We start from the raw sequence: 22,075 nt of genomic DNA, 5'->3' as shown, positions 1-22,075 counted from the left end.
TCAAATTTAGAAATTGATTCCAAAGTTTAGATTGTTAATATAAATTGTGAACAAGAGTGGTTCCAGCACTGATCCTGTTGGTACCCCACCTCCTGCCTTCTGCCACTCTGAATAGCTACCATTCAACCATACTCTCTGCTTTCTGTCCTACAGCCAGCTAGGCATCCATTCTTCTACTTGTCCTCTGATCTTATTCATTAGCTTATTATGCAGCTAAAACTTCTTAAAAAAAAAGTAATTCTGCCTTCAATTTTCAGTCTGTACGGAGTTAGTTGATCTCAGTTGGGTTATGCTGGAGGCTACTGTCTGCCTCACTTTCACTGTACTAGTGAAGAGGAGAGCAAAGAAAACTGCTGGGGTTTCTTCTGCTGACCACCATCCAGGGAAAATTGCTAGAATTGTGCAATTGGACATAGTGTGAGAACAAATCAAGCTTGGCTGTGAAGGTCCTTCCAATCAAAAAGTCTCCTGGAATTTGCAGTCTAAACTTAGACACAAAGAATAATCACTCAGGTGAGGTACCAGACAGGTGCCAGCACTCTCTGAACTTAGTAACAGTCATTGCTTTCTGGGGAGAAAATTGTCGGGTGGCAGTTGAACAGGAGGGTAACCCAAGTCTTTGCCTACAGCTACCTAGGCCTAAATAACCACAAAATATACTAACCATGAAAGCACTCACAACAACAGCCAGGAGTGATGTAATGAAACTGAGATTATATAGAAGATTAATTTCCCGTTTGCGAGTTTGTACAAATTAAGCTGTGACTCCTAAAGACAGCAACCTGACCTCATTCCAAACCAATCTAACTAACACTGAATTAAAATTGAAAAGGCTTCTAAGAGTAATTTAATTCTGTGTGATTCCACAATATTTTGTTTCTGGAATCTACTATTATCCAACAGTACGTAGCATAAATACAGCAGCAAACTCATTCTGTTTCTGAGGGAATAAAAGACTCAAGAAAAGCAACTGTAAAATTGTCAATTTGACTGTAACCTTCTGCCTCACCTTTATACAGACATCTTAATGTCTAATCTGAACCAATAAAGTAAAAAAAAATCCTTAGCCGAAATATAGGTGGAATGTTCTAGATTGTTCTATGATTGCACTAGAAAGTCCCTCTGAGGGAACTCGAGTTTTGTAGAAGACATATTACTGAAGAATCTTTTACAAATGTTTGTCCATTTACTTTTTTTTTCTTAAAGCTCCTGCAATATTTAAATGTCATGTATTTATTCCATAACAGAATAGGGTTGTGCAACTATTAATTAAAAATGCAGTATGATATTTTCTGCATAATTAACTCCGAGAAAAATAACCCGAATATCTCATTTTATGAATGGTTGGTTTTATTATTTCACAAATACTCTGCCTCCTGCGATCATCTATTACTGGTGACCGCAACTGTAATTCTCAACAGTGTAAATAAGCCTAATTAACTAAACTGTAATATTAACCATTTAAACTCCTCTTAAAATAGATGTTTGTGTATTGTATAAGACAACAGATGCTGGGGAAGGTGTAAAAGGCTGGTATTTAATCTCTCTCTGGGTTTAGTTACCATTCACAAAATTTGCCACAGTGTAAGTCATTAAATTGTGCCAAGGGCCTGAATCTAAACCAGCAGTTTACTTGAGGGCCACTTTCTGGAATGTTCAAACAATCTGTATTCAGGAATAATGACAAGATGAAAGTCTGTGAACACAATTCCTCATGATGGGTTTCTGATATCAGTTGTACAGTAGAGTCACCAGATGACTGTTTTGCTTGTGCTATTTATACTGAGATTACCCACCCCTAGTGGCACTCCCTTGTTTTTTCTCACTGGAGCACGAGGAGAGGGAATATCACTGAATTACGGGAACATAGGAACAGGAGTAAGCCATTCAGCCCTTCAAGCCTATTCCACCATTCACAATTAGATCATGGCTGATCTGTACCTTAGCTCCATTTATCTGTAATTGCTCCATGTCCCTTGATACTCTTATCAAGCACAGTCTTGAAAAATTCAATTGACCCAGTCTTTTGGGAGAAAAGATTTCCAGATTTCCATTACCTTTTGTGTGGAAAAAGTACTTCAGTAATGTTGGGTGTAGCACAGTGGTAATGTCACTGGACTAGTGATCCAGTGACCCGGACTAATGCTCTGGAGATATGTGTTCAAATCCCACCATGGCAGCTGGTGGAATTTAAAATCAATTAATCAATAAATCTGGAATAAAAAGCCAGTCGCAGTAAAGAAGATCATAAAATTACCAGATTGTCATAAAAACCCATCTGGTTCACTAATGCTCTTTAGGGAAGGAAACCTGATGTTTTTACCTGGTCTGGCCTACATGTGACTCCAGACCCATGGCAATGTAGTTGATTCCTAACTGTCCTCTGAAATAGCCTAGCAAGCCACTCAATTGCATCAAAAAGCTTCAGAAAAGTCGAAAAAGAATAAAACCTGATGGACTAGCCGGCATCAACCTAGCACCGGAAACGACAAAGGCAAACTCTGCCCAATCGAGCCTGCAAGTTCCGTCTTACTAACATCTCGGTGCCAAAATGGGACAGCTGTTCCACAGACTAATCAAGCAACATCCTGCCGTAGTCATTCTCACCAAATCATAACTTACAGCCAATGTTCCAGACTCTTCCATCACCCCCCACCAGCAGGACAGATCAAGCAGAGGTGGCAGCACAGACAGGAGGGAGTGGCCCTGGGAGACCTCAACATCGACTCTGGACCTCATGAACGCTCATGACATCAGGTCAAACATGGATGAGGAAACCTCCTGCTAATTACCACCTACAGCCCTCCCTCAGCTTATGAATCAGTACTGCTCCATTTTGAACACCACTTGGAAGAAGCACTAAGGATTGCAAGGACACAGAATGTACTCTGGGTAGGGGACATCAATGCCCATCACCAAGAGTGGCTTGGTAGCACCACTACTGACCAAGCTGGCCAAGTACTGAAGGATATGTCTGCCAGACGGGGTCTATGGCAGGTGGTGAGGGAACTAACAAAAGTGAAGAACCTTACCCTCATCGATCTACCTGTCACAAATGCATCTGTCCATGACAGTATTGGTAGGAGTGACCACCGCACAGTCCTTGCGGAGACAAAGTCCTGTCGTCACACTGAGCACACCCTCCATAAGGCTGTGTGGCACTACCACCGTGCTAAATGAGATAGATTTTGAACAGATCTAGCAGCTCAAAATTGGGCATCCATGAGGTGCTGTGGGCCATCAGCTGCAGCGGAACTGCATTCAACCACAATCTGTAGCCTCATGGCCCGGCATATCTTTCACTCTACCATTACCATCAAGCCAGATGATCAACCCTGGTTCAATGAGGGGTGCAGGACAGCATGTCAGGAGCAGCACCAAGCATACCTAAAAATGAGCTATCAACCTGGTGAAACTACAACACAGGATTACATGCATGTTACATGCAATAGACAGAGCTAAGCGATCCCACAACCAATGGATCAAATCAAAGCTCTGCAGTCCTACCACATCCAGTCGTGAACAGTGGTTGACAATGAAACAACTAACTGGAGGAGGAGGCTCCACCTCATCCTCAATGATGGGGGAGCCCAGCACATCAGTGCAAAAGACAAGGCTGAAGCATTTGCATCCTTTAGCCAGAAGTGCCGAGTGGATGATCCATCTCGGCCTCCTCCTGAGGTCCCCCAGCATCACAGTTGCCAGTCTTTAGTCAATTTGATTTACTCCACATGATATCAAGAAACGGCTGAAGGCACTGAATACTGCAAAGGCTATGGGTCCTGACAACATTCCAGCTATAGTACTGATGACCTGTACTCCAGACCAAGCCACGCCCTCAGCCAAGCTGTTCCAGTACAGCCACAACACTGGCATCTACCCAACTATGTGGAAAATTGCCCAGGTATGTCCTGTCCACAAAAAGCAGGACAAATCCAATCCGGCCAAATATCGCCCCAACAGTCTACTCTCAACCATCAGCAAGGTGATGGAAGGTGTCATTGACAATGCTATCAAGCGGCACTGACTCAGCAATAACCTGCTCACTGATGCTTAGTTTGGGTTCTGCCAGGGGCACTCGGCTCCAGACCTCAATACAGCCACGGTCCAAACATGGACAAAAGAGCTGACTTCCAGAGGCAAGGTGAGAGTGACTGCCCTTGACAACAAAACAGCATTTGACAAAGTGTGGTATCAAGAAGTCCCAGCAAAACTTAAGTCAATGTGAATCAGGGGGAAAATTCTCCACTGGTTGGAGTCATACTTAGCACAAAGGAAGATGGTTGTGGTTGTTAGAGGTCAATCATTTCATCTCCAGGACATCGCTGCAGGAGTTCCTCAGGACAGTATCTCAGGTCCAACCACCTTCAGCAGCTTTATTAATGCCCTTCCTTCCAACATAAAGTCAGAAATGGAGAATCTAACCAACTTCCCTTGACATTCAATGGTAAGAAATATAAAAACGAACAGTAAGAGCTTCTATGGGTATATTAAAAGGAGGAGATTAGCTAAAGTAAGTGTAGGGCCCTTAGAGGATGAGAATGGGGAATTAATAACAGGGAACAGGGAAATGGCAGATAATTTAAACCAATATTTTGCATCAGTCTTCACAGTGGAGGACACTATAAACATCCCAACAATAATAGATGAACAAGGTGTAAATGGGAGGGAGGAATTTGTAACAATCTCTATCACGAGAGAAAAGGTGCTGGACAAACTGATGGGACTAAAGGCAGACAAGTCACCAGGACCCGATGGCCTGCACCCAAGGCTTTTAAAAGAAGTGGCAACAGAGATAGTGGAGGCATTGGTCATAATATACCAAAAATCATTGGATTCCAGTAGGGTACCAGTGGATTGGAAAACCTCTAATGTGACACCCCTATTCAAGAAAGGAGGTAGACAGAAAGCAGGAAACTATAGACCAGTTAGCTTAACATCAGTCATTGGGAAAATGCTTGAGTCCATTATTAAGGAAGAACTAACAGGACATTTAGAAAAACATAATGCAATCAAACAGAGTCAACATGGTTTCATGAAAGGGAAATCATGTTTGACAAATTTGTTATAGTTCTTTGAGGATATAACAAGCAGAATGGATAAAGGGGAACCAGTAGATGTTGTGTATTTGGATTTTCAGAAGGCATTCAATAAGGTGCCACAGAAAAGGTTATTGCACAAAATAGGAGCTCTGGGTATTGGGGTAATGTGTTGGCATGGATTGAGGATTGTCTGACACACAGAAGGCAGAGAGTCGGGATCAATGGGTCTTTTTCAGGTTGGAAAGCCATAACTAGTGGGGTGCCACAAGGATCAGTCCTAGGGCCTCAGCTATTTACTATCTACATTAATGACTTAGAGGAAGGGACAGAGTGTAGTGTATCCAAATTTGCTGACGATACAAAAATAGGTGGGAAGGCATGTTGTGATGAGGACACAAAGAATCTGCAAAGGGACATAGATAGGTTAAGTGAGTGGGCAAAAATTTGGCAGATGGTGTTCAATGTGGGAAAGTGTGAGGTAATCCACTTTGGTAGGAAGAATCAAAAGGCAGATTATTATTTCGACGGAGAAAGACTACAAAATACTGCAGTACTGGGTGTTCTTGTGCATGAAACACAAAAGGTTAGCATGCAGGTGCAGCAAGTAATTAGGAAGGCGAATGGAATTTTGGCCTTTATTACTAGGGGGGTTAGAGTTTAAAAATAGGCAAGTCCTGTTACAACTGTACAGGGTGTTGGTGTGGTCACACCTGGAGTACTGCGTACAGTTTTGGTCCCTGTATTTAAAGAAGGGCATACTAGCATTGGAGGCAGTTCAGAAAAGGTTCACTAGGCTGATTCCTGGGATGAAGGGGCTGTCTTATCAAGAGCGGCTAAACAGGTTAGTCCTTTATTCATTGGAGTTTAGAAAAATGAGAGGTGATCTTATAGAAACATATAAGATTTTAAGGGGGCTCGACAGGGTAGATGTTGAGAAGATGTTTCCACTGGTGGCGGAATCGCGAACTTGGGGACATAATTACAGAATAAGGGGACACACATTTAAAACTGAGATTCAAAGGAATTTCTTCTCTCAGAGGGTGGTGAATCTCTGGAATACTCTGCCTCAGAGAGTTGTGGAGGCTAGGTCACTAAATGTATTTAAGGAGGAGCTGGATAGATATTTGAAATCTCGGGGAGTGGAGGGTTAGGCAGAGCAGGGCTGAAAGAGAAGTTGAGGACTGGGACAGATCAGCCATGATCTCATTGAATGGCAGGGCAGGCTTGAGGGGCTGAATGGCCTACTCCTGTTCCTATTTCTTAAGTTCTTATTAGCATCGTTGAATCCCCCACCATCAAAATCTTGGGGGATATCATTGACCAGAAACTTAACTGGACCAGCCATATAAATACTGTGGATACAAGAGCAAGTCAGAGGCTGGGAGTTCTGGGGCGAGTAACTCACCTCCTGACTCATCCCCATCATCCACCATCTACAAGGCACAAGTCAGGAGTGTGATGGAATACTCTCCACTTGCTAAGATGAGTGCAGCTCCAACAACATTCAAGAAGCTCATCACCATCCAGGACAAAGCAGTACACTTGTTTGGCACCCTTTCCACCACCTTAAACATTCACTCCCTCCACTACCAGCACAGTGGCAACAGTGTGTACGGTCTACAAGATGCACTGCAGCAACTCGCCAAGCCTCTTACGACAGTACCTTCCAAATCCACGACCTCTACCACTTAGAAGTACAAGGACAGCAGATGCATGAGAACACCACCACCTGCAAGTTCCCCTCAAGCCACACACCATCCTGACTTGGAACTATATTGTGTTCCTTCACTATTACTGGGTCATAAACCTGGAACTCCCTCCCTAATAGCACTATGGGTGTACCTACATCATATAGACTACAGCAGTTCAAGACGGTAGCTCACCACCACCTTCTCTAGGGGATGGGAAACAAATGCTGGCCTTGCCAGCGATGCTCACATTCCATGAAAGAATTAAAAAAGGCCTAGCTCTAAATGTAAGATTATGCTCCCTCTTCTGCATTCCACAGCCAGAAGCAATTTTCTCTTTCCATCTACCTTGCATTTACCCAATCAAATCCCTTCATCAGTTTAAACAATTAGAACCCCTCAAACAGCTAAACTCAGTGGAATACAAAACAAGTTTATGCAACCTGTCCTCATAATGTAACCCTTCAAGCCCTGGTACCATTCTGGTGAATCTGCTCTGTACCCCCATTAAGGCCAGTACACCTTTCCTGAAGTTAGTGCCAAATATTGAATACAATACTCCAGATGGGATCTAACTAGAGTTTTGTATGACCTAAGCATCACTTTATCACTTTTGTATTACAACCCCCTGGAGATAAAGGTCAACATTCCATTAGTCTCTTTGACTACTTTTAGTACTTGTGCACTACCCTTTAGTGATTTGCATACATAAACACTTAAATCCCTTCGCTCATCACAGTCTTCTCATCATTTAGAAAATATTCCAATTTGTCTTTCTCGGACCCAAAGTGGATAATTTCACACTTCCCTACATTGAACTCCATCTGTCATTGTTTTGCCACTCTCTTAGTCAATGCCCCTTGTAACCTTGGCGTAGTGGTAAAGACACTGAATCCAGAGGCCCAGGCTAATACCCTAGAGACATGGGTTCAAATCCCACCTCTGCAGCTGGTGGAATTTAAATTCAATTAATAAAAATCTGGAATTGAAAGCTAGTCGCAGTAATGGTGCCATGAAACTATCATCGATTGTCGTAAAAACCCATCTGGTTCACTAATGTCCTTTAGGGAAGGAAATCTGCCATCCTTACCTGGTCTGGCCTACATGTGATTCCAGACCCACAGCAATGTGGTTCACTCTTAACTACCCTCTGAAATGGCCTAGCAAGCAACTCAGTTGTCAAGGGCAATTAGGGATGGGCAACAAATGCTGGCCTTGCCAGTGATGCCCACATCCCATGAAAGAATTTTTTTAAAAACCTCTTGCTCCCACCTACATAACACATAACTTACTATGCCTCTTAAGTTAGTGTCATCTGCAACACCCCATAGATGACAGGCTGTGAAAAACAACTGTATCTAACAGTAGGTCTAGTGAAAGACACAAGTGACAGGTGAGTGGGCTGTAAATTGCCCTGAGGCTGTATTATGAGTACAAATCAGAGGTCCTTGGCAGCATTTATTTATGCATAAACTATCCTGATTACAATCTACTGGTGAGGTGTCTGGGTAGGGGTTAGTGAAAAATCATGCTAACTTAAGCTTTTGGATGAACTATAAACCATTAGACTTTGCAAGAATGATATGAGAATTATAACCTGCTATTTGGTGTGTCAGCAAATGAACTGTACAATTAAATTAAAATATCTCCCCAATACCTACTGTGCACTCCAAGCCTTTCTAGTAAAAATCAGTGGCAAGCCTTTTTTAATATAACACCAGCACTACTGTGGAAAAACCAATAAGCCTCAGTAAATCAGATCTATGCACATGGCCTGGTTTTTAAAATCACAATGATGTCAAGAAATGTTGCTGTTTAATAGAATGGAAGTGACTTTTTAAAAATTACGATGCCAGCAAATATGATTGTACCACAAAATACTAGAAATAAAGAGCAGGTCAGACGGCATCTGAGAGAAAAAAAGCAGGTTGTGACTCATTATCAGAACTAAACCCATTTCTTTTGAAATGCTGATCGATCTGTGAATTTTTGTGGTGTTTTCCATTTTCATTCTATTGCCAGTGTTCAGTTTTCTTTTTAATTCTATCAATTATTGTACTTGGTCGCACAAGACCTCACTATTATCCTGTGCTTTCTGTCTGCCACTGTGTAATCAAAATGAAAGGCCGGTTTGTATTTGGTGCCTCTGAATCAAGCCTCACCCTGGAATGTAAAGTCCAAGTGTGTAAAATAGCCCTGCAGTAGACGTCATTGACGTGTCGTATCTCAGTAACCCAATGACTCACTTTTGTTGATGACTAAAGAACCTGATTTAAGTACGAACCATAGGTGATATTAACATTCAAGATCATTTCATGGCCCTCCACCTCTAACATATTTATGGTTTTATATCTAGAGGCAGAATGTGGTTGGAATCTGAAATTCTTTGCTGAAGAGAAATCTGTAAATCGCTAAAAAAGGAATCAGGTAGCTTGTTGAAAAAGAGAAATATTAAAGGGTATGGAGAGTGAGTAAAAGAGTGGAATTAAATTAGATCACTTGTGTGAAGAAGAACACCAGCACAGATTTGATTGGTTAAATGGCCTCTTTCTGTGATTCATTCTGTTGAGCCAATGGTAAGGAGGAAGAGTTACAATAATTAAAGAGGAGCAGGGAAAACCAACAGCAAGACCTGGAGTAGTTTTGACTACATCTGCAGAGACTAACATGCCGACAGAATCATGTAAAATTGGTTGAGTGTGTTGCAGTTTAACTTACAAGATTAATGACAGACAATTGGTTATTTGAGGTCATGCAGGGCAAACAAAGTAGCAGGATCAATTGAGACCTCAGGGGGTGGTCGTCCCCGCCTTTTTGCAAGTCGCCCATGCCACATGCTCAGGGTTATGAGCCATAGCCAACGGTGGAACCAACAAATTTTCAGAACCTCGAGGGAGAACACATGTTTACAGGTGGAGGATCCTTCGGGAAAAGGACAAAAGGACTTGTGCTTTCTTTAAAGCACACATGAGGAAGGCAACGGGAAACCACCTCATGTACTTTTTCCCTAATCATGTTGCACATTTCTCATGGAAAAGTGGGAGGCTCTTATGAGCAACCTAAGAGGAAAGCACAGGGCCTTGAGGTATGGAGAAATGCACAGAGGACCTGTCCTTAGGCACATCACCAGGGCAAACAGTTGGCAAATCACTTGGTTTTGGTTCACTGTGACACTCACGTAAAGTGCAGTGATTGAAACTACAAGAACTCAACCTGAAGAATTATAAAAAGGAACTTTAAAAAAATGGCTACCCAAGGTCCAAAGACCTTTCCTTTGTAGATTCAAATTGTCTGGCAAGGACAAAGAATACATTCAAAGCTAAGAGGTGTCAATTACACCCATCCTGAACCCATCAAGTGACATTTTTGAATGGGTTCTTCTGAAACAAAGAAGGTGTGAAGTAGCCACATCCTAGACCACTGTCGGTGACCACAGGGAGGAAAATCTTTGCCTTCCAACAGAGGCGCGATGTGAGAAACTTTAGCTTTAAAGGTAGCCCTCAGAAGAGAGAGAGAGAGAGAGATAGAGCCGAGGGAGACCCAGGAAGAAGCATCACCAAAGCTTGTCCAGCTGGGAGAAAATCCAACAAGCAAAAAGGAAGGCGCCCTGCTGTGAATTCTACATTTTCAACCGGAGCAGCAGAGAATTGTAAGTGATCCTCTGGCTGGAATTTTACGTCACCCAGTGAGCCGGATGGTGCGGGTGGGGGGTGGGGAGGCGGGCAGAGGGTGGCGTAAAATGGAGCGGGAGGCTCCGGGAGGCCTTCCCGGCCTGCTCCCGCCTCCGCCCCACTTTACATGTGGCGTGGGGGGGGGGGGGGGGGGGAGGGGAGGTGAGAAACGGGCCACCTTGCCCAGGCCAATTGAGACCAAGTGGCCACTTAAGGGCCTTCGCCCGCCTCTACGGGTATTTTACCTGTGGCAAGCAGGCGTCCAGTAGATGTGAAAGGCCGCCCAGTGATACCTGGCGGCCTTCCAGGGTGCCCGATTGAGGACCGCCCGTGCTTCCCCAACCACCCCCAGAACCCGAGACAGCCCCCTTCCCCCCCAAACGATCACCATTGCCTCGCTGGGCCACGACTGATCTGCCCAGCGAGGCAAACCAAACTTACCTCGGTCCTGGCTCCGTGTCCTCGGCTGGGATGAAATCCCAGCAGTGGCCACCACTCCCAGTGGCGCTGCTGGGACTGAGAGCTGCCGGCCCAATGATTGGCCGCCAACTCAATGAGGCAGGACTTCCTCCCTCAAGTGGGTGGAAGTCCCACCTCTGAACAGTTAAAGCTCGGGGACCCGTAAAATGTGCGTTGGATCCTCGGGCTGGGCGGATGCGGGTTCGTCACCGACTTTTATGTCAGTGGCCAGCTCCCGTCTGCCCGTCGTAAAATCAGCCCTCTGTCTTCAAACTGAACTTTCAACCATCAGAGAAATCTGCAAACACCTTAGGCCTGCAACTAAAGAAAAGTTGATCTCCGAGAGAATTCAACAGGTTTACTATAAACCCCGAAACCCTACCTCACTTCAAACCACTTACCCCTTTTCCTATTTGTCCCTTCTTGTGTGTGTGTGCACTCGTGCGCGCATGCAAATGAATGTGTGAGTGGGTGCAGTTGTGACAATTTCGGGATAAGGCATATAGCTTAATATATAACAAATCTTCTGTTTTAAACCTAGAGGAAAACCTGTCACTGTCTGCTTATTTGACAAATAAAACACAAAGGGGTTAAAACCCTAATAACAAAAACACTTGCTGCAGTCAGGTGGGAACTGAACAGTGGGAATCACCCACACGCCTCACTATGTGGCTTTAACAATTACAAAGTTGGACCGCAATGTGAAATAAACCAGTCAGAATAATAGATTATTGGTCATGTCTTTTAAAAGGTGAAATTCTTTAAATATTGCTTGAATGTTATTTATTAATCTCAGTACAGCCACTTTTTCATTATTACAATAAATTCTAATCTTTCTATTAATTCCAGAAAAATTGTCCCTACTGAGAGGACAATTTCTTAGATGATAGCAGAATAAAATGGCTGTCATGTGTACAGAGAGGCTATACCACCACTAGCCACCAAAAATGTAAAATATTTTCAGAAATGACATGTTTTGAAATTGGATTAAATCTAAAATGGTATAATTTTGTCAGGAACAGTTCTACTGATCCAATATATAACTGACCTTTGCGTTTTCATTAAAGATGATCATTTGTAATAAATATATAACTGTACATCAGACTGATTCCGATTCAGGTCAAGTTATGATTAGATCTTTCTTGAAAATGAGTTTTCAAATCAGATTCATCCACATTGGCAATGTAGGGAGGGATTTGGGAACCTTTATTTAGTTATTGTGAGATTGCCTTATGATGCCAGATCTAGGAGACAGCCTCTGGATTTAGTAAACTGAAGATTTTGTTACTAACTATTCTGTTCTCTTTAGCTGTATATTTTGGGAAAGTTGTCCCTGTTATTGTGCCCTAAATCAAACTGATTGTATGGTTCCCATTCTTGGTCACTAACCAGTGACATTCACTGCAAAGTGCACTGTATGGATACCTGGTGAAAACGTTATTGGGCTCCGCTATGATATCCTCCATGATCACCACCACCTGCAAGTTCCCCTCCAAGCCACACACCATCCTGACTTGGAACTATATCGCTGTTCCTTCACTGTCGCTGGGTCAAAATCCTGGAACTCCCTTCCTAATAGCACTGTGGGTGTACCTACCCCACATGGACTGCAGCAGTTCAAGAAGGCGGCTCACCACCACCTTCTCATAGGCAATTAGGGATGGGCAATAAATGCTGGCCTGGCCAGCAACATCCACATCCCATGAAACGAATAAAAAAAAATTGATCTAATAGTTTGCAAACTCACACATGAAAACTGGCTATTTGGCCAAAGTACCAGATGGCTACTCATAACCATGGAACTGCCTCCCACTTAGAGTCAGCATCATGAGGAAGGAGATTGGTGTCTTAACTTGCATTTCTCAGATACAAAGGCTCATGGATAAATAAACTTCTTGTTATTAATTCTTTTAGCATCCTCATTTTTACTCCTTTACAGGAAGACTTATCCCTCAGAAATGCTCTGTAAGTGAATTAAAACAGTGTTAATGTTTGCATTCCCTTTTATCCACTACCCTGTCCCAAGATAAAGCCACTTGCCTTTCATGAAATGAATTGCATTTAATAGCACCTAATCACATGGGACACTCTTACAGATGGGCTGGATGTCTGAAGTGTTTTTTTTTAAGTGAGCTGCATGTTACAAGTTATGTTTGCAGATCATCGTCATGCATCTGCTGTACTTTGTGCAATATTTTCACTGTGGCAACCTTGACTATTTTCATAAATATACCCATACATGAAAGTTCATCAAGAAACGTAGAAAATAATGAATCTGCTTTGGTATTTTGCTAAACAGTAAAAATAAAACAGTATCTCAATGAAGTATTGGTTTGAGTAAAGAGTTCCACAGCAAACTGTGATGTCAGTTATATCCAAATTTATTCAGTACAATATTGCAAAAGGTTACTAGTGGATTTCCCATTTTTCTGTGATATTGCAGTATTGCTGCTACTTTTAACAGCTGTCGAAGGTGTAAGTAAAACATTTGCTGAGTATTCATTTTTACATCTATTTTTAATTTCCATTATAATGTTGCAATTACGTAAAAGTCTGAAAACTCCAAATCACAAACAACTTCAGTTTAATGCACCGAGTGCTTCATCAGTATCTAGATCCTGTCACAAATTCATAATTTCTATCAGTTTGCAGTATTGTGAAACTTGTAAACTGAAGCATAGCATAGAAGCATTTTTTATTAAGTTTTGCAAGTTTTTTGAGTTTCCATTGTAACATAACAGCACAGAAGATTTAAGGGTTAAGATTGAGAATTAGAGTTTGGACTGTATTCAAGACAATAATATACATACTTATCCAGTGCTAAACTTGCTAACAAATTCAAAAGGGTTCCTTATGTACCTAGTAAAATACATGTAATTTTACTGGAATTTAGTTCCTAAAATCATCCGTACATAAGGAAGGGTTTATACGCAGTATCTATGTCAGTTCATTGGCTGGTGCTGAACCAGACTGTTCGCATCCTTGGCATCCTATTTGACCCTCTCTGAGCTTCCAACCCCGTATCCTCTTCATCACCAAGTCATGCTGCTTTCACTCCTTTATATCATCTGTATCTTCCCCTATTTCAGTCCATATGCTGCTGAAACACTCATCCATGCTTTTGTTACCACTAGATTCAAATATTCCAATGCTCTCCTTGACAGCCTCCCATCTTCTGCCTTCCATAAACTTGAGCTCATTCAAAACTCTGCTGTCCATACCCTGACTTGCACTGAGGCCCATCACCCCTGTGCTTGCTGACCTACATTGACTCCCAATCCAGCAGTCCCTTGATTTTTAAAAATTCTCATTCTTCTGTTCAAATCCCTCTATGGCTTTGCCCTTCTTTATCTCTGTAATCTCCTCCAGCCTACTACCCTCTGACAATTCTGCATTCCTCCAATTCTGGCCTTATACATCCTCGATTTTCTTTGCCCCTCCATTGGTAGCCCTGCCTTCAGGTGTCTAGGACCTAAGCTCTGAAATCCCCAACCTCCCAGCCCTTCTCCCCTCCTTTAAGGCACACCTTAAAACCTACCTCTTTAACTAAGCTTTTGGTTACCTGTCCTAATATCTCCATATGTGGCTCAGGGTCTAACTTTACCTGATAACACTCATGTGAAGTGGCTTGGAATATTTTACCATTTTGAAGGTGCTATGTAAATGCAAGATGTTGTTGTTAAAATGCCAGACCTAACAATCAATGCTTTATGTTGTAGATAATGATTTTATTTATTTATTCCACTCTGAGGTGGAGGTGCTGAATAGGATACTCTTCCCAAGATCATCCCAGTTCTGCTCTATAATCAGATATAAGATGTTGAGAAAGACTTCCTATTCTTTTCTGCTGTGGAGAAACATTTTGCCTCTGCTGCAATTTTCACACAAGAGATTGTGAGAGTAACCCAGATCTTCTCACTCCACTGATGCGAGACCCTTCCAATTTTTAGCCATTTCGTCAACTTTGCTGAAAATGGCAACACCTGTCTACAGAAAGTTACCTCAGTAAAGCTGAATGGACATCAGTAACCAAAATACTATTTTTGCTCATGTTGCACGGTTAAAGTAGGCTTTTATGTTTGTGAGTTTCTCATTTAATTGCGAGCATCTGTTTGTCCCTCATCTCTATAATAACATTTTTTAAATTTGCCCAATTTCACGCTAAAGAGGTTAAAGACTGTATTTTCAATCTGATATAAACTGTGAAAGTTAACACTAATTTAATATTCAAAATGATGAAATCACATTTGCTCTTTAAGGATTACAGGAACAAGGGAATATAGCTAAGTAGGGTATGGATTTAATAATTTGTGATTCAGATATATTAAAACACATTAAGGTCACCTATGTAAAAAGGCCACCAATAACTATCCCAACAATATATTAAAAGATCAGGTTTCAATCTTCCATAGGATGCCACCTAATAAGACCAATCCAAAATGTGGCTGTTACACATGGGTTTAATTGCACTATTGGCTAAACTCTACTTTTTCCAAGTACTGGATTCTAGTCTTCTGTGTATTTTCAGAAAGGTACAGTGTACTTTGAAATGCATTACGGTGATGCTTGTACTACTTTACAATGTATGTGCAATATAATGAGAAACTAGCTTTATAATCTAAAATCTAGCACTTTTGCACAAACTGGCATTATACACTATCCCGTGATCGTGTCTTGTATTACAAGCACCGTCCCCCATTCTTGGTTTCTAAGCCATACCTGATCATACAGGAAGCTACAAATATGAACCATTAAATTTAGTTGTGGCGGCAGGTAGAAACAGAAACATATGCCCCAAGTTGGCAGTAATACTGTAAGATGCAAATCTATGGTTTAGCTTAGACCATTGAACATGAGCACAAATCCAAAGATTGTGTATATGGTATGAAACCAGAAATGTTTAACAAAGTGAATGCTCAATCATGGGGTTCTGATGAATTACAAAATTGAAGGGACTAAAAGACCAGCTGCTCCATCAAACCTGCCTCACACTCATGATGGCTGGAGCACCATGACTAAATACTTCCTCCTCTGCATCCATCCAAACCCGCCACCCAGCCCTGCTATGACTCCTTACAGCCATATAATCTCCTGGGAGAGGCAAAAAGAGACGCAACACTTCAACTGTTTGCCTTGTAAGCACCTAAGCTGCTTCTGCTCTAGTAAAAAAGGATGACCAAAAAACAAGAGGAGAAATGCATAATCTTTTTTCAAAAGAACATGTTAACATTCTCAAGCAAGACATTTAATACCACCGTTTGGATTTTAATCATTAATGGTATAAAAGAGGTTCCAAGAAGTAATAATGGTTAGGAAACATCTGGGGTTGTCATGTACCAAAGCACACCAGTGTAATTTTGCATTTAGGTTATCTCAATTTTTGGGTGGAATCGATCCAAAAAATTAGTGATGTTATGCCGGATCTTTGCACATTTCTGTGCATCTCCAGTCATAGATTTGATGGAAACTTCATTTCAGTATTGATGAAGTCCCCCTTAATGATGTAATTTAATAGTCCAAACAATCCTCTGGCATTCAGAAATACATGTTCCTGCTACTCAAATTGGGTATCTAGATTTGTAGACACAGAGGACACAGCCCAGCTTGAATATTTCAAGTCATTTCTGAGCCCTCTTCCTTGCTATTTTGTTGTTGTTGTCAATTAGTTGGTCAAAAGCCTTTAGAGTAATTGGTGTGGCACAACCATTGTTTTGCAATGCTAACAGTGGCACAATGGGTTTCCTGTGGGAATCGCCCTATACTTGTGCTTTATGCAGGAAGATGAGGAGGGCCAATAGAAAGAAGCACTCACCCATTAGTACCCTGACACCTGCATTTGGACACAAAGGTGCAAACACTTTTCTTGATCCGGAAGAAGGGGCGGCACAGAGGCGCAGTGGTTAGCACCGCAGCCTCACAGCTCCAGCGACCCGGGTTCAGTTCCGGGTACTGCTTGTGTGGAGTTTGCAAGTTCTCCCTGTGTCTGCGTGGGTTTCCTCCGGGTGCTCCGGTTTCCTCCCACATGCCGAAAGACTTGCAGGTTGATAGGTAAATTGGCCATTATAAATTTCCCCTAGTATAGGTAGGTGGTAGGGAAATATAGGGACAGGTGGGGATGTGGTAGGAATATGGAATTAGTGTAGGATTAGTATAAATGGTTGATGGTCGGCACAGACTCGGTGGGCCAAAGGGCCTGTTTCAGTGCTGTATGTCTAAAACTAAACTAAAACATAAAACAATGCATGTCCAAAGGGAGGACATGACGGTAGGCCGAATGTCATGAATGTAACATGTGAAGCTTTAATTAACCTTAATGCTCTGGGTTCCATAAAAACATCCCAATCAGAGTATTTCATGCTTTTATCTCCAACACAGAAGTCCTCGAGGCGGCCAACATCCCCAGCTTATATACACTACTGAGTCAGCAGCGCTTAAGATGGCTTCGCCATGTGAGCCGCATGGAAGATGGCAGGATCCCCAAAGACACATTGTACAGTGAGCTCGCCACTGGTATCAGACCCACCGGCCGTCCACGTCTCCGCTTTAAAGACGTCTGCAAACGCGACATGAAGTCCTGTGACATTGATCACAAGTCGTGGGAGTCAGTTGCCAGCGTTCGCCAGAGCTGGCGGGCAGCCATAAAGACGGGGTTAAAGTGTGGCGAGTCGAAGAGACTTAGTCGTTGGCAGGAAAAAAGACAGAGGCGCAAGGGGAGAGCCAACTGTGTAACAGCCCCGACAAACAAATTTCTCTGCAGCACCTGTGGAAGAGCCTGTCACTCTAGAATTGGCCTTTATAGCCACTCCAGGCGCTGCTTCACAAACCACTGACCACCTCCAGGCGCTTATCCATTGTCTCTCGAGATAAGGAGGCCAAAGAAGAAGAATGCTCTGGGTTCCGTAAAAACATCCCAATCAGAGTATTTCATGCTTTTAGATGCTACTGGATGATGAAGGAGATCAAAAGTCAACAAAGCTAGACTGGCCATACATGACATGATATCACCAACCAGATCTACAGATCCAGGCATATCTACTTGCAACAACCACAGATAACTCTCTTCCCAGGCTCCAGAAAGACAGAACTTGTATTCGAATAGCACCTTCACATGACTTCAGGTCTTCCCAAATGCTTCACAGCTAATTAAGTACTTTTAAAAGTCATTGTTGCAATGTGGGGAAACGAGGCAGCCAGTTAGCACAAAGAAAGGTTCCACAAACAGCTTTGAGATATTGATCAGAGAATCTGCTTTAGTGGTGCTGCTCGAGAGATAAATGTTGGCTAGGCCACTGGGAGAACTTCCTGCTCTTCTTTGCATAGTTCAGGTCAGTAGGGAACCAGAAGCAGAGCTAAAAAGCACTTTAGGGCTAACACATGCTCTAAAACAATATACAGAAACTACCTCATTCCTTTTCAGTCCTATGTTGTACCAAATATAGCACCTGTCTTTGGCCTATCAAACACAGCTGCTTCTACATAACAACAATACCTTGCATTTACATATCGTCTTTAACGGAGTAAAACATCCCAGGCACTTCACTGGAGTGATTCTCAAACATAATTGGACACCGACCCATATACAGAGATATTAGGACAGGTAACCAAAGCTTGGCCAAAAAGAGGTAGATTTTAAGAAGAATCTTAAATGAGGAGAGAAAAGGTAGCGAAGTGGAGAAGTTTAGGTAGTGAATTCCAGAGCTTTTCCAGTAATCTTACCAACTGAGAGTAACAATTCTCCCCAAAACATATACTCATTTGATCTTCACTATATTTCCAGTAGAATACCAATCAGTTCTCTTGCAGCTCCTTTTTTTACTGATATGACTGTAAAGAGTATATCACTCTAGAATATGACACCAGCACAATTTGTTTTTCTAGGATTCTGCTCCAACTACAGTACTTGCATTCAAAATCCAAAGTTAAAATTCTTTAAGCAGAATTCACAGATGATACTCCAAAATTATTGATCAATGATCATTTATTCTTGTACTCCATCTTTTACTTGATCTCCCTCTCCATGACACAGATTATTTTCCTGATGAAAGGCCACTCTAATGATCTGACCCAGACCTCTCCGTGTGGCTCTGTAACTTGCCACAGGAAATGTAAGATTGAGTGAGAAGGATTCAATTGTCAACTTTCTGTCCTTGCATATTAGAAGGTGCCTCACTCCAGTGGGCTGGCTTACCATTTGGGAAGCTGTTAGCTCTTCGTCTCCAGTAAGTAAATTATCATAAGCAAGCTCATCATGGAAAGTAATGAACCTAATCGCACCCAATTCCCCCTCCATCAGTCCCAGTAGCTTGTTGACATTCAGCACAAAGTTCTACCATCCCATCGCAAGCTTCCTCTTTCCAACTAGAACTCACATCATCACCTTTCAATCTACCAATGCACAGCCATGTTTCACTCCCACCACCAGCTCTTCCAATTATTTTTGGACTACTCACTAAAATAGAGCTCCTGGTCAAACATAAACAGTTTGAAGAAAGGTTTTCTTATGTGTCACTGTTTTGCAATTCTAGCTTCATTTTGGGTTTACAGAGAGGGACGTGATTTAGTTAACAGCTGGGTCCAGTTCACTGGAGCTCCAAGATACTATTGTCAAGTCGCTGCTCTAATCTCATCCTGTTTAAGAACAAGAGGGTTTTAACAGTCTTACAAAGCTGAGAGAGTAAAATTATTAAATAATTCACCCTCACAACAAAATAAAATTGATTGAAGCTCTTAAATGACACTGTGCAAAATTAGAATATGAATACCTAACATGTATGAAATTCCATTGCCCACTAATTTAATGGAGGTGGTAAACAGTATTTTTAATTCATTCATGGGATGTGAGCATTGCTGATAATCAAGTATTTATTGTCTATCCCTAATTGCCCTTGAGAAGGTGGTGGTGGAGCCACCTTCTTGAGTACAACTGACTGAGTTACTGGGCCATTTCAGAAGGCAGTTAAGAGTCCATCATTTTGAGTCTCATATAGGCCAGACCAAATAAAGATGACAGATTTCCTTCCCTAAAGGACATTAGTGAACCAGATGGGTTTTCTGACAATCGGTAGTTTCATGGTCACCATTACTGATACTAGTTTTTTTTCAGTCCAGATTTAATTGAATTTAAATTCCCCAGCATCCACGGTGGGAGTCGAACTCATCGCCAGATCATTAGCCCAGGTCTCTAGGTTATTAGCCCAGTAATATAACCAATGTGAGACCATAACCCCCATGTAAAATAACAGTGAAAGAGATCTTGTCTAAATGCAGTAATATCAAACTGCATAATTTCAAATTATTTAAATTAAAGATGTTTTGATTGTACTTGGGAGCTAATTTTAATGAATATTCCCGATGCTTTTAAAAAGTGGTCTGATGGAGCACATTGTTTATGTAATATACAATATAGTGACACAAACCTTAACCAAACTAGGCAACTCAAATATTAAACACTGTAGATCTAAAGAATTGTATATCAAACAACTGTTTCAACGGTTTTGGGGGGGGGGGGATTTGTTGTATCAACCATTTAAACATTTTGTATTATAGTCAAGCCTGTCATGTCTCATTCGTTTCGTGTCCCAACACCCATTTTGCTTTAAACATGTAACCTCTTGGGCAGAGCCAACTGCAATTTTAAAAAAACAAGGCATGCAGCAAAGCTTAATGCGCCTAAATTATTTTGTAATCTGTTCAGTATTTTTGATCTTAACTGTCGCACATCACTGAAAATTAATGGCTTAGACTAAATACAGAAAAATCCCAACCTCCATACAAGATCAGACAGACATCCGAGATATTTAACTTTACACTGACTCGTATCTCTTTGATGGCGAATATTGTTTCAGAAAAAAAACAGCTGTTCAAAACAAAAACACAATCAAAAGGGAGCATTAAAAAAGGAGCATAAAAAAACTGTAAACAATGCACACCGAAAATCTCCAGGCTACCGGGTGATGTTGATCCGCACTGTATAGGGATTGTTTTATTACAGTTCAGTTCACAAACAATTGTGTACAGTGAGCATCTGAGAGAGAGAAACGTCCGAACATTAAACAAAAGATCGGTTTACATTTAAACTGTCGGTAAACTCCGCGCAGAGGACCCTCTGGATTCAATACGGAGTATTGTTGTCCTGAAAACTAGCGACCAAAACACTGCAAACAATGTGGATCTCATAAATAATAACCTCCCATCTCGGCAGATCTGGCGGCCAAAATATCCCGCCCGGATCCCGCAGGTTGGCCTGCAACTCACCGGTGTCCTGGCGGCTGGAGCTCGGTGATCCTTTGGTTACAGCCAGCGCTCCGAGTTACATGAAAGCCAAAGTCTCTGCTCCATCATTCGCCATGACAGATTGTGAGGAGCTCTCACCTCTGACCTCTCACCTCCCTCCCCTCTCCTCCCCTCCCCCTCCCCGCGCGCACAAACCCACCGGAACTGAATGTGGCGCGGGGCAGCCTGCAGCATGTTGCTATTGCTTTAGTGCAGCTAGAGTACAGGATTATAGAGAGTACAGTAAAAAAAAAAGTGCTTACAAATATTGGCGTTTGGGGATTTGATTTTTTTTTGCAAAAATCCTCACAGCTGGAGTGTTGACAGCCGCTTATAGAAGTGGCAAGTCTCACCCGCGGAGTGAGGCTCACTCACTTTGGATTAAATATGACCTATTTTACATAGCTATTAATATATTAAAAATCCGCATGCATTTGCTGCAATTAGAAATTTCAGTGCCCCTACTTTTTAATGGCAACTGCTTATGTCAGCCAGTTGTGCTGTAGTTGCACCTTCCCGTGGAAGCACTGCAGCACCACCATAGGCGGGAGGGTGTTATTGCGCTGTGACAAGTTTACATTGATAATTTTCTAAATGTAAATATATGGGAATACTAAAATTGCGCCTCAATTACGTCTGCACACCCTGCTCTAATTATTCCCTGTTCCCCAACCTTGCTTTATTTATATCACATTTTGCTGTGATTCCTTATCTATTAACACATGGGAGGTTGAGTAGTAATATATTGACTTGGATTTTGCACTGAAAATAATGGTGAGGCTAACAGTACTCACTGATATTATGGAACTAATCAGACCACAACTTACAGAGTGCATACATGTGCAAACACACAAATCTGGAAATTGCAGTCCAAGTTGCACTGTACCTCCACAGGCTGCAGTTTTACGGTACCTTGCTGATAGAATCAGCATTGAAATCAATG

At 42.0% G+C, this 22,075-nt stretch overlaps 1 protein-coding gene across 8 annotated transcripts in view; it reads right to left on the bottom strand.

The window, feature by feature from the left end:
• Positions 1–21,222, bottom strand: part of LOC137347188 (homeobox-containing protein 1-like) — a 98,142-nt gene extending 76,920 nt beyond the window's left edge. For all 8 annotated transcript variants that reach the window (XM_068011388.1, XM_068011387.1, XM_068011389.1 and 5 more), the window contains exon 1: positions 21,115–21,222. The gene's annotated coding sequence lies outside the window, so the exon portion shown is untranslated. The remainder of the gene's footprint in view (positions 1–21,114) is intronic.
• Between the last annotated feature and the right edge of the window lie 853 nt (positions 21,223–22,075).

Source organism: Heterodontus francisci, chromosome 31 (assembly GCF_036365525.1).
Source record: "Heterodontus francisci isolate sHetFra1 chromosome 31, sHetFra1.hap1, whole genome shotgun sequence".
NCBI lineage: Eukaryota > Metazoa > Chordata > Chondrichthyes > Heterodontiformes > Heterodontidae > Heterodontus > Heterodontus francisci.
Note: the sequence above shows the minus strand (reverse complement) of the source record. Positions and strands in the feature narration are given on the sequence as shown.